The sequence below is a fragment of the Canis aureus genome, chromosome 18 (assembly GCF_053574225.1).
Source record: "Canis aureus isolate CA01 chromosome 18, VMU_Caureus_v.1.0, whole genome shotgun sequence".
Classification (NCBI taxonomy): Eukaryota; Metazoa; Chordata; class Mammalia; order Carnivora; family Canidae; genus Canis; species Canis aureus.
In genome coordinates, this window is record NC_135628.1 from 18,470,417 (window position 1) to 18,487,165 (window position 16,749).

Sequence of the window (16,749 nt, forward strand, 5' to 3'; positions counted from 1 at the left end):
AAATTAACTTTAAATCGTTCATAGATTTGAAGGTAGAACATACAATTACAAAAGTTTTGGAAGAAAACATAAGAGAAAATCTCTATAACCTTGGATTGGTAGAGTTCTTAGAGAAGATATCAAGGATTTTATTTGAGAGAGAAAGTAAACAAGCTAGCAAGAGCACGAGTAGGGGTGGTGGGGGCAGAGGGAAAGGGAGAAACAGACTCTTCGTTGAGCAGGGAGCCCGACTGGGACTTGATCCCAGAGCTCCAGGATGGTGACAGAGGCACAGTTAACCAACTAAGCCACCCAGGTGCCCCCTGTAATTCACAAAATTATAGACTTTACTCTGTGATAGTGTCAAGACAAGCTACGGATTGGGCGAAAATATCTGCAAATCACATATCTGACAAAAGAATTATAGCCACAATATAGAAATAGCTTTCAAAATTCAACAATAAGAAAACAAACCCTAAAAGATTGGCAAAGATTTGAACAGACACTTCACCAAAGAAGACATATAGATAGTAAATGAGCACATTAAAGATGCTCAACATTGCTAGTCATTAGTGAAATCCAAATGAAAAATCACAATGAAATACCTTTACACACCTTTTAAAATGTGAAATACAAGACCAAAAACTAACAATACCGAGTCCTGGTGAGGATGTAGAGCATCTGGAACTCTCATATATTACTGATGGGAATGAAAACAGAGAGCTACTCTGGGAAGCAACTTGTTAATTCCTCGTAAAATTAAACATACACTTGCCATATAATAGTAGCAATCCTATTCCTAAGTATTTATCTTAAGGAACTGAAAACTCATGCTCACACCAAAACCTGAATTCAAATAATTGTGGTAGTTTTGTTCGTAATTGCCAAGACCCGAAGCAACCTAAATATCCTACTTTGGGTAATTGAATAAATAAACAGTTGTACATCCATTAAATGAAACACTCCTCAGGAATAAAAAGGGATGAACTGTTGATACTCAGCAACATGGATGCATTATGCCAATCAAATGTATTAGGCTGAGTGAAGGAAGCACGGTTCAAAAAGGGCTGTATGATTCCATTTATATGAGATTCTGAAAGGAACAACACTGTAGGGATAGAAATAAGATCTAAGGTTGTTTACTATGATTTAAGAGTGAAGGGGAAATGTTGATTACAAAGTTGAGGCATGAGGGAGATTTTCAGAGTGAAGGAATTGTATCCTGACTGTGATGGTTGTTATAGCATACTATAATTTTTTTTAATTTTTATTTATTTGTGATAGTCACAGAGAGAGAGAGAGAGGCAGAGACACAGGCAGAGGGGGAAGCAGGCTCCATGCACCGGGAGCCCGACGTGGGACTCGATCCCGGGTCTCCAGGATCACACCCCGGGCCGAAGGCAGGGGCCAAACCACTGCACCACCCAGGGATCCCCTAGCATACTATAATTTGTCAAAATTCACAGATCTGTACACTGAAAGAGGGGAATTGAACCTCATGTAAATTTTAAAATGATTTTTAAAAATATGCAAAAAGGGAAAAAAAGGAATTAATTTTAAAAATGCTTTTAAAACTTCTCTATGTAAAAATAATCCTAAATAAAATTCCTACATAAAAATGCAGAGAGGAACGCTTGGGTGGCTCAGCGGTTGAGCATCTGCCTTTGGCTCAGGGACTGATCCCAGGGTCCTGGGATTGGGTCCCATGTCGGGCTCCCCATTGGGAGCTTGCTTCTCCCTCTGCCTGTCTCTCTGCCTCTCTCTGTGTGTCTCTCATGGATAAATAAATACAATCTTAATAAAAAAACACACATGGAAAATTTTAAAAACAGGGTGAGAAATTTGTGGACCAGGACACCCTGTAGGGGAACACTACTACCAGTGACTACTAGAGGCAGCACAGAGACGACTAGAGTCCCTCAGGCAAACCCAGAATGTGAACAGCAGAAATAACCACAATCTCCATCCAGCCTTTGGAAATTTTGGAACTGCACAATTTGCAATTCTGGGTTCCTTCCTTTGTTTCATGCACTCCTGCTAGGGGGAAGGTAGGGTGGGCAGAAAGGCATGACCACAGAGCATTCCAGGCAGACACCAGAAACACAGTTAAGTTTGGAGGGTGCTGTCTGGGCGCAGGAGACCCTGAATGCCAGCATGCTGGGTTAGGGTCAGCGTGGGCTGGTGGAGCAGGTGCTCCCTGGGGGAGCATGTGCCTCTCCTCGAGCTTCTAACCCTCTCACTGGTGCCTGCAGATTGTAACCAGAAATGTGGGACAGGACAGAAACTCTAAGCAGCACAAACATGCACTAGCTTAGTGCAGCAGAATGCCTGAGGGCCGGAGAGATGCTGAGGGAGGGAAGGAGAGAGACTAGAGAAAGGATGGGGACACAGGCGAGTGTCTGAGCAGAGGCCAACTCATTCTCACCTTGTTTTTTTCTTTTGCTTCAATTTGTCCTCTTCTCTTCTTTGTTTTTTTTTTTTTTTTTTTCTCTCTCTCCTCATTTCTCCAGGCAGCACTGCCCGCCCTGTGTGTCCCCTCCTCTCCTCTCCGGAACTTCTGTGTCTCCTGCAGCCCTCTCTCTTCCTGTCTCACAGTAGGGGCTGAGTGACCCCTGCTTCCTGAATGTGGTAAGAGAGCACACCAAAGGAGTGAAGGTTGATGGGTGCATTTCCTTGTGGCTTCCACAACTTGATGGCTTAAAACAACACAGATTTATTCTCTTATAGTTGGGGAGACCAAAAGGCTGAAATCAAATTGTTGGCAGGGTGCACTACCTCTGAGGGTTCTAGGGGAAATCCCTTTCCTGCCTCTTCTTTTGGTGGCTTCTGGTGTTCCTTGGGTTGCAGCTGCATCCAGTCTCTGCTTCCCTCTTCCTGTGGCCCTCTCCTCCTTTTCTGGTGTCCTCCTCCTCTGTGTGTCTCAATGACACTATTGGATTCAGGGCCCACCTGGATTCTCTAGGACCATCTCATCTTAAGATTCTTAACTTCCGAGTCTGCAAAGACCCATTTTCCAAATAAGGTCTTATTCATAGATCCTAAGAGTTAGGACATACCCTTTGTAGGCGCCACATTCAACCCATGATGGTTGAGGTCCCAGCCTCCAGACAACATTCAGTTCTTCCATTCTTACTCATTCAGTAACGCCAACACTTACTGGTGGTGAACTATTACTTAGCCTTACACTAGAACAGAATAAATGAGAAATAAATGCAGTTCATGGGTCCTATATTTAGGGAATTGATGGACTGATTGGAGATTCACAATAAATCCTTAAAAAAAAAAGAAAAGAAAAGAAAAAAGAAAAACCAATCTCACAAAAAATCCAACATAATTCAAGACAGTTAAAGAATGCAGTAGTTCAGTAATGTCACATAAAAATATAATTAAAAGCAATCTGGTTAGAGATACAGGACTAGCATATCTCATGGTGAAAGAACAATTAAAACAATATTATGATAGAAAAATGGACACAGGATATGAACAGAGAGTTCACATAAAAATATATTAATTAAATATCCCAAAAGATACTAAACTTACTCATAAGAAGAGAAATGCAAACTGAAATTATTTGTTATTAATATCATTTCTTATGTAATTTGTAGGTAAAACCCAAAAGTTAGACAACAGCCTCTTGGTGAGGCTACAGAGAAATGATCAGTTCATACATTGCTGTTGAGTGTAAATTGGTACAACCTTTACAGTGGCAATTGGACATCTATAAAACTTTTATATTAAAAAATTGTGCAGGGCAGCCCGGGTGGCTCAGTGGTTTAGCGCCGCCTTTGGTCGAGGGCCTGATCCTGGAGACCCGGGATCGAGTCCCATGTCAGGCTCCCTGCATGGAGCCTGCTTCTCCCTCTGCCTGTGTCTCTGCCTCTTTCTCTCTCTCTCTCCCTGTGTCTCTCATGAATAAATAAATAAAATCTTTTAAAAAAATAAAAATAAAAAATAAAAAATTGTACAATGCATATTCTTTGATTTAGCATGCCTACTTCCAGGATTTTATTTTACAGAAAAATCTATATAGGTGTGAAATGATCTGTGTTCAAATTATCCTCTAGCACATTGTCATAAAGAGGAAAATATTGGAAATAAACCACAAATTTTGCTATTAGGAAGCTGGAGAATATGACTGTCACTGTAGGGATAGAGCTCAGTCCTGAGGAAGTCCTCATGGGGGGTCCTAGGAGTCAAGTCCCCCCTTTGAGGCACTTGTCCATCATTTTTCTCAAATAGCAAACATATTCCAGCCCAGTGAGTGTTTCTCTGCAGCCCTGCTTTCTTCCTGACCTCGGTTTCTATAGTAGTCTCCAGCATCTCATGCAGCAGCCTGGATATGCAGGGCCTGGATTCATCACAGCCAAATAAAGCTATTCCCTTGGGATGAAACAAAACAAAACAAACAAAACAAAACAACAAAAACCTGATTAACACTCAGCTTGTACCCTTCAGAGGAAATACAGGCGTATATATATGCACACACACATACACAATACACATACATTCACATACACCCTTATTCTAAAGTGCAGCCCATTAAACATCAATTTATTAGGAAAAGCCCATAGCAATGTATCTGTGTTTCCAGACTCAATACCTCCTTCCTGAGTAGAAAAAAACAAAGGATTCAAATTCAGAAGACTCTAATCTCTACTCTCTTACATACTACTCATTAAGCCTTGAGCAATCACTTGCTTTCTTTGCAATTCCATTTCTCTTCAACAAATTGGGGGACAGAAGAAATACCTCCCATATCAGTAAGCTTTTGCTGCCTAACAAACCAAGGCTGAATTTAGTAGCTTACAACACTGACAACTAATTTGTGCCCAGTTTTGCAGGTCACTGCTTTGGACTGGGCTCAGCTGGGTGGTTCTGGGCTCATCTAGCTCCCTCCTGCATTTGCAGTCAGTACCCAGGTTCCTGGTTGTGATCTGGTCTCAGGTAGCCTTAGGGAGACAGTTTATCTCTGCTTCATGTCATGTATTTCCTCCAACTGGCTATCCCAGACTTATTTCAAGTAGGCAGCAGGTCCCAAAAGAGAGTTATCCTCACAAGGACCCTGGAGGCCTTGTCTTGGTGCTATGGACTGAACCGTGTTCCCCTAAATTCATATGTTGAAGTCCTAAATCCCCAGTGCAGCTATATTTGGAGATAGGAACTATAAAGAAGCAATGAAGGTTAAATGAGGTCATGAAGGAAGGGCCTTAATCTGATAGGACTGCCGTCCTTCTAGGAAGAAGCGAAGACACCAAAGATCTCCCTATCTTCATAGGACCACAGAGGAAAGGCCATATGGGGATACAGTGTGGAGGCAGCCAGGAAGTAAAATCTTCCCAGAAGCCAACTCTGATGGCACTTGATCCTGGACTTCAGTTATTTTTGTTTTATTTTTTTGTGATCAGTTATTCAGAAGTGTAAGAAAACAAATTTCTGTTGTTTGAACCACCCAGTCCAATGTATTTTGTTATGACAGTCTGAGCAGACTAACACGCTTAGAGTTGGTGGCATGTCACTCCTACCATACTCTATTGGCCAAAGCGCGACACTAGGAATGAGCCCAAAGACAAAAGGCTAGGAAGTGGACTCCATATCCTGATGGGAGGAGCTGCAAAGTCACATATCAGAGGGGCAAGGATATAGGTATAATAATCTCAACCATCTGCCACACACCATTCTTGTATGGATCACATGAAATTATGGATATGAAAGTGCTTCCTCAGTCATGAAGCCCTGTATAAATGCTAACTATCCTCAGCATCTTGTCCTGCTTGGCAGTAGTTGTGACTGTTTCTTAAGTACAAGGTGACGTGGTTAGGTAGATATGTCTGAGTAGTACTTTTTCCTGGGGAGTTAGTAAAAGTCATTGCCTAATGAAGGAGTCCTATAATTCTTAAAACTAACCAGAGAAGTAGCCATGGTTTGGGAAAGCAAGACAGCATTTTCATAGCTTGAACAGCCTGGAAACAAATATTTGAATGAGTATCCCAATCAATGAGTTCAGGAACAGGAAGTTTGATGGCTGGATGTATAGTAGAAAGGAAGGATGCAAATCAGGTTGGCCTCAGTGAATTTAGCCAGGCTCATTATCTCCCCGAGAGCCCAAGAGGAAAAGGTGGCTGTTGAGTCAGAGAGGTACGTGCTGGGGCGGGCAGGTCTGTGCTGTAGCATCAGACTCTCTTCCCACTGCAATCCACTCAGTTGCTCCTGAGACTGCATCTGCATTCATGAGCCCTCCTTCATGATAGATTGACTGCCAAAGGAAGAGCACATCATCAACTCCCTAGTCATCCCTTGTCCTTGCACAGAACTACAAGCAGCAATCCAACTGACAGTTGTGATAACGCTAATTCTGTCGAGGTCGATGGTCTGGCTGATTGGTGTTTCTGCTCGAACTGAGAAAAGGTTAAACCATACAAGACAGCACATCTCAGGATTTGTGTGTCGGTGACAGTAGACATGGTGCTCTGTTGTGGGGTGGAGGCATACTGGCTCCCAGGAAGTGAATCTGTGTATCTTGAGAAGTCAAAGGGGTTGAGATCTCACAGAAGACCCCTCCAGCCCCAACAAGGGCTGCTTCAGACTCTGACCTCTCTGGAGCTCTGCACACTTGAGGACTTAAAAGGCAGAATGTCACATCTGCTGGTGGCATCTCCTATATATTGGCTCAGATATGCAGTGATGTTAGTCTAGAAGCAAAGGGAGGGGGGGGGGGTGTCAGTCAATCAGGACTGTGAGCATATTTAACGCCTTCAGTTTACTCACAATTCCTGACATGTAATTAATTCATCAAAATATCCTGGATGAAAAAAAACAAAAAGCAAAAAACAAAATATCCTGGATGACTCCTCAATGATCCAACACCAGTCTCTGAACTATCATTGTTTGTATTACACTGTATTGCACTGAGGCTATAAATACGTATACATTAAGATCCTATTTCTTTCTGCATCTGCAGTTTAGTTTATTGTTTGGTACCTAAGAGGCATATTGAATAAATAAAAGAATGAATGATCTCAATAAATATTTATGGAGGTAATTAATTATTGAAAGGGCACAACCAGGGCAGCCTGGGTGGCTCAGTGGTTTAGCGCTGTCTTCAGCCCAGGGCCTGATCCTGGAGTCCCGGGATCGAGTACCACATTGGGCTCCCTGCATGGAGCCTGCTTCTACCTCAGCCTGTGTCTCTACCCCTCTCTCTCTCTGTGTGCTTCTGATGAATAAATAAATAAATTTTTCAAAAAAATAAAAAAAGAAAAAGAAAAAAAGAAAGGGCACAACCAGGGCTTACATTTATGAAGTATGTGAAGCACTAAAAACATCTGTGTCTTTTTCGTTTTTTTTTTTTTTTTTTTTTTTTGTCTCAAGGCCTATACAGGAGTTTGCATGTAGGATGTAGACAATAAATAGTTATTGATTGGTGCAGAAGTTTGAGATCCCCTCAATTAAATATTACATTGCAAAAATAAGACAGCTAAGTGCCCTCAGAATTAGAAGGTGCATTGGGTAAAATCCAACCTTCCCTTCCTGAAAAGCCATAGCTCTGGGCCCTTGTAGACTGGAAAGAACTGTCTTCCTCCCTCCCTGGTGCCTGTGGTTTCAGCTACACCAGGATCAGAGGTGACCACACCCATATTCTTATCATGATCAACTGGGGGACGTCAGGTAGTTCCTTTCAAGACCCTTATGCCTGTTGGGACCTTCATGAGGCTCTTTCTCCTGTTCTGTGGCTGTTTCTGCCTCCTTCCCCCGACTCCATCTCAGTCTCTCCATCTAATTGCTGAGAACTGGCCTCAATGTAAAAGAAACTTAGAATACATTCAAGGGTGCAGGTACGAATAGCTGCCTTTAATCAAAACACACCTTTCTGCAAACTCAGACAGAGATTTACTGCCAGGGATGGTCAGCCGAGGCTCAGGGGTGTTGAAAACCTCCAGGGAACCACCAGTGAGCTACCTGAGGCCTGCTCCAAATTCCCAGCATAGTCATCTGTGCAAAAATTGTCCCAGGTGTTCTCTTCCCACCCCCCACCGTATTTACACAAAGGGGATAGCTTGAGTAAACCCTGTGGCTCATGAGGATGAAGCTGCTTCCTTATCTTTTCACTAGGCTCCTAGATCAGAAGTGCAGGGAGAATGGTCACTCCCCAGGCTTTAGGGATTTTTTTGTTCACAAAGTGGTGTCCCCACAGGCACCCTAGTCATGCCTCTGCATTCCTGAAACTCACCATTGCATCTCACCAAACTAATTGCCTCTTCATTTTCTGATTTTTCCTTTCTCCTTGGGGGTCTGGCAATACTGTAAATGCTTTCACTAAATAATCCCAGGTTTAGAGTACATCTTTGTATATAAAGATTGTGACACAGAATCCTCATCTCAGGGCCTAAAGGTTTTCTAGGGGTTCTCTCTTATTCCCCATCTCCCAGCCCCTCCCCCATGCCCATCTGTCCTTGAATTTTTGGAATAAGGACATAAGCACAATTTTCTAGAACACAGACTTCTTGGGATTCCCTTATGGAATTCCACATCCCTTGGGAATGTGGAGAGTCTCCACATTCCAGACAGTTTCTAAGGAAGACCACTGCAATAATGCCTCCAGGCCATCTCAACCCACCACTCAGCAGTAAGAATACATCAGTCCATACGACTGAGGCTTTCCTCTGAGCTGTGCAGCTTATCTGTCAGAGATGTACTTTATGTGGACTTAGTTCATGCAAAAACACCACAAAGTGGCATTGTCACTTCCACATACTCACAAGGAAAGCAGCCAGAGAGGGACGATAACCCCACTGGAGTTCTGTTTGGTGTGGCTGCTCAAGCAGCAGAAGTGGCCTCTGAAGCACTGGAAGTCTGCAAAGAAAAAGCTGATCTAAGGGGGTTCATCAAGCTTGTGGGTCCTTGAACAACCTGACCCCCAGAAGGGTTCCCAGCAGCTGGGAGACCATGATCCAGGACCTGATGATAGAAGAGAGATTGTTGCTCAAAGAAGGGGACCAAAATAAGACAGCTAAGTGCCCTCAGAATAAGTGCCCTCAGACCTGCTTCAGAGGGTTGGACGGACAGAGAGCACTGGCCAAGGGAGGGTGGGGGGCTCCATCCTGCAGGGCAGGCGCTTTAAGGCACTTTTAATGGTTTCAGATTTTATTCTGAGGCTATTGTCTCATCAGAGAGCATTAAACAGAGGAAGCGTTGGTTTAGCTTTCCATTTGGGAACACTTTGAATCTTTTTAAAAAGCCTTCCACTTTTTAAAAAGTTCCATTCCAGGGTGAGTTGGGGAACAGAGCACAGTGGGGCAGGAGTGGAGACAGATGGCCGGTGAGTAGGCTGCTGGGCTGGGCCCCGCACGAGAAATGGGTGTTTGCCTTCACTCTGTGGTAGGAGAGATGGAGAGAGATGTTCAGATTGGAGAAAGTTTATTAGAAACACAGAACAGACTGATGAATTTGGTGAACAAAGAATGACTTCCAGTTTTCTGGCTTGAGTGACTGGAAGGAGGAAATTCTGGATAGGCTGGGTGACAGGTGCTCACAGGAGACTCGCAGGCAGGAGAAATGTGTCAACAGGGTTCAGTGCTGCACAGAGGCTTTTTATGGTTTGGTCTCCAAAAGGACAACATAATGATCACACAATAGTCATTGTAGGCTGGTGTTCACCTCTCCTTCCTCATCAGCCCTCACACTGCTGGGGGAAAAAATTAAAAATAAAGCTTTATTGGGATCCCTGGGTGGCGCAGCAGTTTGGCGCCTGCCTTTGGCCCAGGGCGCGATCCTGGAGACCCGGGATCGAATTCCACGTCGGGCTTCCGGTGCATGGAGCCTGCTTCTCCCTCTGCCTGTGTCTCTGCCTCTCTCTCTCTCTCTCTCTCTCTGTGTGTGTGTGTGACTATCATAAATAAATAAAAAAAATAAAAAAAAATAAAGCTTTATCTCAGGGTTCTACATACATTTACAAACTTCTACATATAATAGATGCTTTAAAAAATGAGTAGAAGAAAATACACTCAGAAGGGCTTAGGCTGGGTAGTGGGGTAATGAGAAGTTTTTACTTAGCGTTTTCTAAAGGATTGGTGATGATATGTATTAATAGGTATTAATAGCATGGTAAGAAAAAAAATCAGCAAAATGAAAATAATCACTTTGAAGACTGCAACAAAAAGACTCTGGTTGTATCCTGAGAACCGATTTTCCTTTTAGATCAGCAAGGCCATTATAGCTGTGACTTCTCCTTCCTAACATGGAAATGGTTCTAAAGATGATGCTGTTTCAGATGATCAGATGTCAGAGTGAGCTCACGTGAACCATCCCAGATTTATAAAATTATAGGAAAGGCTTTGAACTTCTAAGCTGCTTCAAGATCTTCTTCAAAGTTACATGGGGCTTGGGATGAGCACATTTTACCTTTCCACTTCCCCCCTCTGCACAAATAGAATTGAATTTTGATTATAATAATAATGGTTAATATTTACTAAGAGTTTACCACATGTGGAGTACAGTTTTGTCTACTTTCCATGCTTTTGCAAGGAACCAGTGAATTGGATATAATTATTGTTATTTTTTTAAAAGATTGTATTTATTTATTCATGAGAGACAGAAAGAGAGAGGCAGAGACACAGGCAGAAGGAGGCAGAGGGAGAAGCAGGCTCCCCAAAGGGAATATGATGCAGGACTTGATCCCAGGACCCGGGATCACACCCTGAGCTGAAGGCAGACACTCAACCACTGAGCCACCCAGGTGTCCCTGGATACAATTATTTTTAAAGATGAAAAATTAAAGCTTTGATAAACTGTCCAACAGATTAAGACAAATACTGGATGACCTCACTTATACTGGAATCTAAAAAGAAATCAAATTCATAGAAATGGAAAACAGATTGGTGGTTTCTAGAGGTGGGGGAAATGGGTGAAGGTGGTCAAAAAGTACAAACTTCTATGTATAAGATTAATTGGTAGGGATCCCTGGGTGGCGCAGCGGTTTAGCGCCTGCCTTTGGCCCAGGGCGCAATCCTGGAGACCCGGGATCGAATCCCACGTCGGGCTCCCGGTGCATGGAACCTGCTTCTCCCTCTGCCTGTGTCTCTGCCTCTCTCTCTCATTCTGTGTGACTATCATAAATAAATTAAAAAAAAAAAAAGACTAATTGGCTCTGAGGATATAATGTACAGCAGGGTGACTATCGTTGACAGCACTATCTTGTGATATTTGAAAGTTGCTAAGAGAGTAGATCTGTAACAATGTGAGGTGGTGAATGTTATCTAAAGGTACTGTGGGGATCCCTGGGTGGCGCTGCGGTTTGGCGCCTGCCTTTGGCCCAGGGCGCGATCCTGGAGACCCGGGATTGAATCCCACGTCAGGCTTCCGGTGCATGGAGCCTGCTTCTCTCTCTGCCTGTGTCTCTGCGCCTGTCTCTCTCTCTCTGTGACTATCATAAGTAAATAAAAATTAAAAAAAATAAAAAATAAAAAAAAATAAAGGTACTGTGGTCATCATTTCACAACATATAAATATATCAAATTGTGTACTCCTTAAACTAATACATTGTTATGTGTCAATTAGGTCTCAATAAAAGTGGGGGAAAACAAAAACAAAAGCAAAACCCCAACTCCCCCCAATAAAACAAAATAAAAAACAAAAAGTGAAGCATAGATAGATTGTGTAATTCATAGTTTCCCAGATAGATTCCCAGAATCTAAGTCTAACCCATCTGACTTCAGAGCCTACTGTCCTAACGACTATACCGATGTGCTTCTACAAGATATTGGATTTAAATTCTCATTAGCTCAACAGTGAGTCCTATGAGCTGGGCATGGTGCTGGACACAGAAGAGCCAGCAGGATTCAGAGTTCTTCCCTGAAATAGCTTACCATCTGGTGATGGAGGAAGGGACAGTACTGTCTGTGGGATAGGATTCTGTGTGGCCCACTGAAGGAACTCAGACAGGGTGGGGGGACCTAATTCTATCCGGGGGCTCTTACTGGAGCATCCAATATCATAGTTAAAACTGAAAGGAAGAGTAGGAGCTATATTATGATTTGTTTTGTATAAAAGGAGGAGAGTTCAAGTAGCTAGAAGAGCTGATACAGGTAGATCTGATCACAGCACCGCCCCCCCCCCACTCCCCCGCTCCCCGCCCCGCTCAGCAAGTAAGTCAATGGTGAGGGGCACCATGTTGATTGCAATGCTTCTTTGGAATTTGTTGCAGGTATTAGAGATCTGATTTTTTTTTAAAAGATTGTATTTATTTATTTATTTATTTGAGAGAGAAAGAGCGTGAGAGAGAGATCACAAGCAGGAGGGAGGGGTAGAGGGAAAAGCAGACTCTCCATCGAGCAGGAAGCCTGACACAGGGTTCAATCCCAGGACCCCGGATCATGACCTGAGCCGAAGGCAGACACTTACCGGACTGAGCTACCCAGGTGCCCTGGTCTAATCTGTATTTTAAATATAAAGGTAGACACCACATCTTTTATATACACATTACGATAATAGAATTTTGGAACTTGCAGTATCTGAACTTCTCATTTTTATAAGTAAAAAAAAATGAAAGCCCAGAAGAGGCAAGTGATTTGCCTGAGATCACACAACTACTGGTTAGAGAACTGGGTCTTAGAACCTGGGTTTCCTGTCAAGCAGGCCAATCTATCCTTTACTGGATCCTATCACCTTTTGGGCATAGTTCCATCTATTCATGGACCCACAAGCTGCCATGTAAAGCTGTGTAGGTTGTTTAGTGCACAAGAGTACCTGCTATGGGAATGTGTCAGGGCCGAAGTCCACCCAGAGGAAGGAGTAACTTTTTCTCACTTTGCAAAAGCACTTTATGGCAAGCACCTGCCCTCTTGAAACTAACGTAGCCAACCTACAGAAACCTAAATTTCTTCCCACACTGTATTAACGCAGTGATATTTCCTGTATTTTTATCCATGGAGTTCAAATAATTTAGTGATTTGTGCTTTAGTGCTCACTGGCACCTAGTAGCAGTTCTAGAAGGTATATTTCCAGCAAGTTCTGCTGGTGTGCACCACAGCGACTTCTCTGCCAATCAGTGGTTCATAGCCTTACTTTTTCCATTAAGGTTGGGTGAGGGGGAGAAAGGGGATTTGGAAGGAAGAGCAATCTATCTCAGTTCCAGGGTGGTGGCTGCCCCTTATCTTTATTTATTCCTGTGTTTTGGGGGGATTCTTTTTACTTCTTTTTTTTTTTCTTTTTACTTCCTACTGGCCAATCTCTCGTTATTTCTTATTAGCCATCCCTGTTATGGGTAATAATTCTTTATATTAAATGCTTCCTGTTCAAATTACTCTGTGTTTTCTCTCTCCTGATCAGACTCTGACTGATTAATAACACTCAGATTATTTCTCTACCAGGAAGACATAAGATAACTTCTTTAGAGGAGAAAAGATTATGGTCCTGTCAAGAGCTACATGCTAGCTGCACAGGCTACCTGCAAGGTCCATGTCCTAGTAGGTTATCCAGGCTTCATGCAGGGCAATGAAGAATAAGTATGGCCCCTCAAGCTTCCCTGAGCTCCCTGACTAAAGAGACAGGGAGACACATGATCACATCCACATAATATGGTCAGTGGTGCTGAGCAACATGGGCTTGGCGGTATCACTCATAGATGTTCCCAATAGCTGTGTTTTGGGGGAAGGAGACTCTTGAAGCTTGAAGGTATATTGAGGCTTTGCCAGGCAGGTGGTGAGCAAAGGATATGCCAAGCAGAGGTAACAGGACAAACTTAAATATTTGACTCTAACATGAGTAATGAGCCTCAATGTTCCTGTAGAACAGAATCACCCCAACTGTTGGGGCAGATAATGTCATGGTTTTGGTAGCACCACACCATAAGGTGGTAGGTAGCCTTTTCATGGTTTATAATTCTCCTCCCTGGCTCCCACCTGACCATCAGTACTGAACAGGTGGTGCCTTTGTGTTTTATAGTAAACAGTGAGTATGTGAACTACTTTTACAACAGTTGCTCAAAATAGAATACTCAAGAGAGTTTTAAAGCTGGAATATAGACTCCATCCCATCATTTTACAGTATAATAAACTGACATCAGATTGTCAAAGACTCAAGAACAAGTCAGAGAGCCAACTATGTTCAACTGTCTTGGAGGGGCACCTGGGTGGCTCAATCAGTTAAGCATCTGCTTTCGGCTCAGGTCATGATCTCAGGGTCCTGGGATCGAGTCCCACATCAGGCTCCTTGCTCAACAGGGAGTGTGCTTCTGCTCCTCTGTCTCTCTCTCTCTCTGTGTGCTCTCTCTCTCTCTCAAATATATAAGTAAAATCTTAAAAAAGAAAAAAACATCTTGGAAAACTGCGGGAACTTTTTGCTGCCATCCTTGTAGGGTATGAATCAGCAGTTGTTGACTGGAACTAGAAAGAAATTAATAGCCCAGGGTATTGTAACTCAAGGAAAATCCCTTCATAAAAGGTATGAGGAGGTCCAAGATGGGCCCCATAGTCCCCACTCAACAGACAGGTCAATTGGTGGCTCCTCTCATGGATAGGGACCTTTAGCTTCTTTAACATGATGCTCTCTAGTTTTAGGGCCAGACATTTCTGTCTCACAGGTAACAATCTTGTTACACATCTCAGATCAAGACACTTCCTCATGGATCTTTTTTATTGCATGAGGTTTTTCAACAACTCTGATAGGATAATTACCAGTCCATGATGTGTCACTCGTAGTGCAATTCAGTCTGGAAGTATGGCTGAATTTCTTGGTTTGAACATGTGGAAGGATCGCTTATGTCCTCTTACTTATCGTGGATTATAGCTGTTTCCATTTCTATACAAATGGTCAGCTGTCCTCTGCTAGGGAAGGCCTGTGTTGTTTCCTTACATCCTATCTCCGTGATAATCTTCTCTCATCATGAACGCTCTTCTTCCCATAATCCAAATCTGTAGGGCCATCTTTGGACAAAGTGGTTGTCAACATGCTGTGACTGCAGGAGACCAGGGAAGACCCCTGTGCCTCCTGGCACCCCTTCTTCTATGACTCAGCTGAGTGAAAATGGATGTGCAATGGCTCCAAGGCAAAGTGGGTATGGGGTGGGCGACTACAGAGAAAAGATGAGAGGAACAATGCCTAATGGACAGCCTGCTTCTCAATGACAAAGTTTGCCCGGGGCTGCATGCTTGTTTCAGTCTAAGGTGCTTGTATGTTGACACTGAAACGGTATAAAATATCTCTCGTCCCACTTTCTACTCGCCATGGAGATAAACTTGAGCTTATCCCAAGAAAGAATCTCCTACATTTCTGTAAATTATAATGAAAGGCTCCATAAACCAAATAGATTTTTAAAAGATCAGTTTCCCTTTACTGTATTTATCAGGCCAGCTTTCTGTGTGTTAGTTTCTAGTCTGGTTGGCATGACTCAGCTAGGAAAAAAGTAATATTCTCCGTTTTCCTCATAAAAGGATCCTGTGAACACTGGATACTATTTCTACTATCCCGCTCTTCTTCTTATTCTTTTCTTTTTTAAAAAAAAATTTATATTTTTATTCATGAGAGACACAGAAAGAGAGGCAGAGACATAGGCAGAGGGAAAATCAGGCTCCTCACAGGGACCCTGATGTGGGACTTGATCCCAGGACTCCAGAGTCAAGACCTGAGCCGAAGGCAGACACTCAATCATTGAATCACCCAGGTGCCCCTATTTCCTCCTTTCTGATTCACTTTTTATTTGAATTTTTTTTCTGCTCACTTTTTATTATTTATTTATTTGAAGGCACCAACATTTTCTTCTGAACATCTTGAGAGAACTATTTCTGACAAAGCTTTAGCCAGTGCTACTGTTCACGAGGTTTATTAGTTCCTTTCAAAATATGCGGCAAAATCAGGCTTGCTGAATTCACATTATGCTTCAAGGCACATTATACTTCCCAGTGTTATACTAAAGCAGAATGTCCTAACTACATCCACAAAACTCTTGAAATGCAAGTCAGAATGGGATGAATGATGGAAGTATGAACACAAAGGGATGTTCAAATGACCCTGTGATAGGAATCACTGCTCGGCAAGGAGAGTCCAGAAGCGAAAACTACCCTGTGGGTATAATTATCATGGTTATGAAAGCATTTAGCAAACACACAACTAGATTTTTATCTCTTTCCTCCCCCCATATCATTTGGAACCATGGTATTAAAATTTCTCTAATGGTTTCCAAACGTGTGGGTGAAATTTCATTTGTAAGATGGTGTAAAGAAAGCAAAAGCCTCTAATCTAATTAACTCCAAGTTTAATTTAACACTTTCCCTCAATTTACTATAAATTACCTTGAGGTTTAAAAAAATTTAAATCTGTATACATGTTACAAGAATGTAATTAATCATCTGTAAAGCATATAAATCCCAGCAAGACACTTTGTCAAATTATCTCATCTTACCTATGATCTTTTCATCCCACCAATTTTGCTCGGTTTCTGATTTCACTGAGTTGGGATTAAATCAGTGCATCCCTCCCACTGCATAATTAGGACTGCTTTAAAACTCTGTAATTACAAACCTCAACTGCGGATTGTGTGTTGCACTCACCGTCATAACTGCCATTAGCATGATTTTCAATTCTTCCAGAACAGTGAGGTAAAGATGTCATGTGAATAAGTTCCACTGTTATATATCTGCTATGGGTTATCTGCAGCAATTATAGATTTGGATGGGATCCCAAACAAGATACAGAACCTGAGAAAATGCCAATGTTTCATGAATCAAAAGGAATTTTTAAGAAAAAAAAAGTTTTTTTTTAAAACAATAAAACCATGAA

The 16,749-nt window shown here is 42.4% G+C and overlaps 2 long non-coding RNA genes across 2 annotated transcripts in view; one reads left to right on the top strand and one right to left on the bottom strand.

Moving 5' to 3' along the window:
• Positions 1–2,436: 2,436 nt before the first annotated feature.
• On the bottom strand, positions 2,437–8,969 carry LOC144288667 (uncharacterized). Its single transcript, XR_013356624.1, has 3 exons — positions 8,736–8,969; positions 4,273–4,359; positions 2,437–3,251 (listed from the first exon to the last, which is right to left on the bottom strand). It is a non-coding gene; the product is annotated as an uncharacterized LOC144288667 (long non-coding RNA).
• Positions 8,546–16,749, top strand: part of LOC144288665 (uncharacterized) — a 55,132-nt gene continuing 46,928 nt past the window's right edge. Inside the window, exon 1 of the long non-coding RNA XR_013356622.1 lies at positions 8,546–8,990. This is a non-coding gene — a long non-coding RNA (uncharacterized LOC144288665). The remainder of the gene's footprint in view (positions 8,991–16,749) is intronic.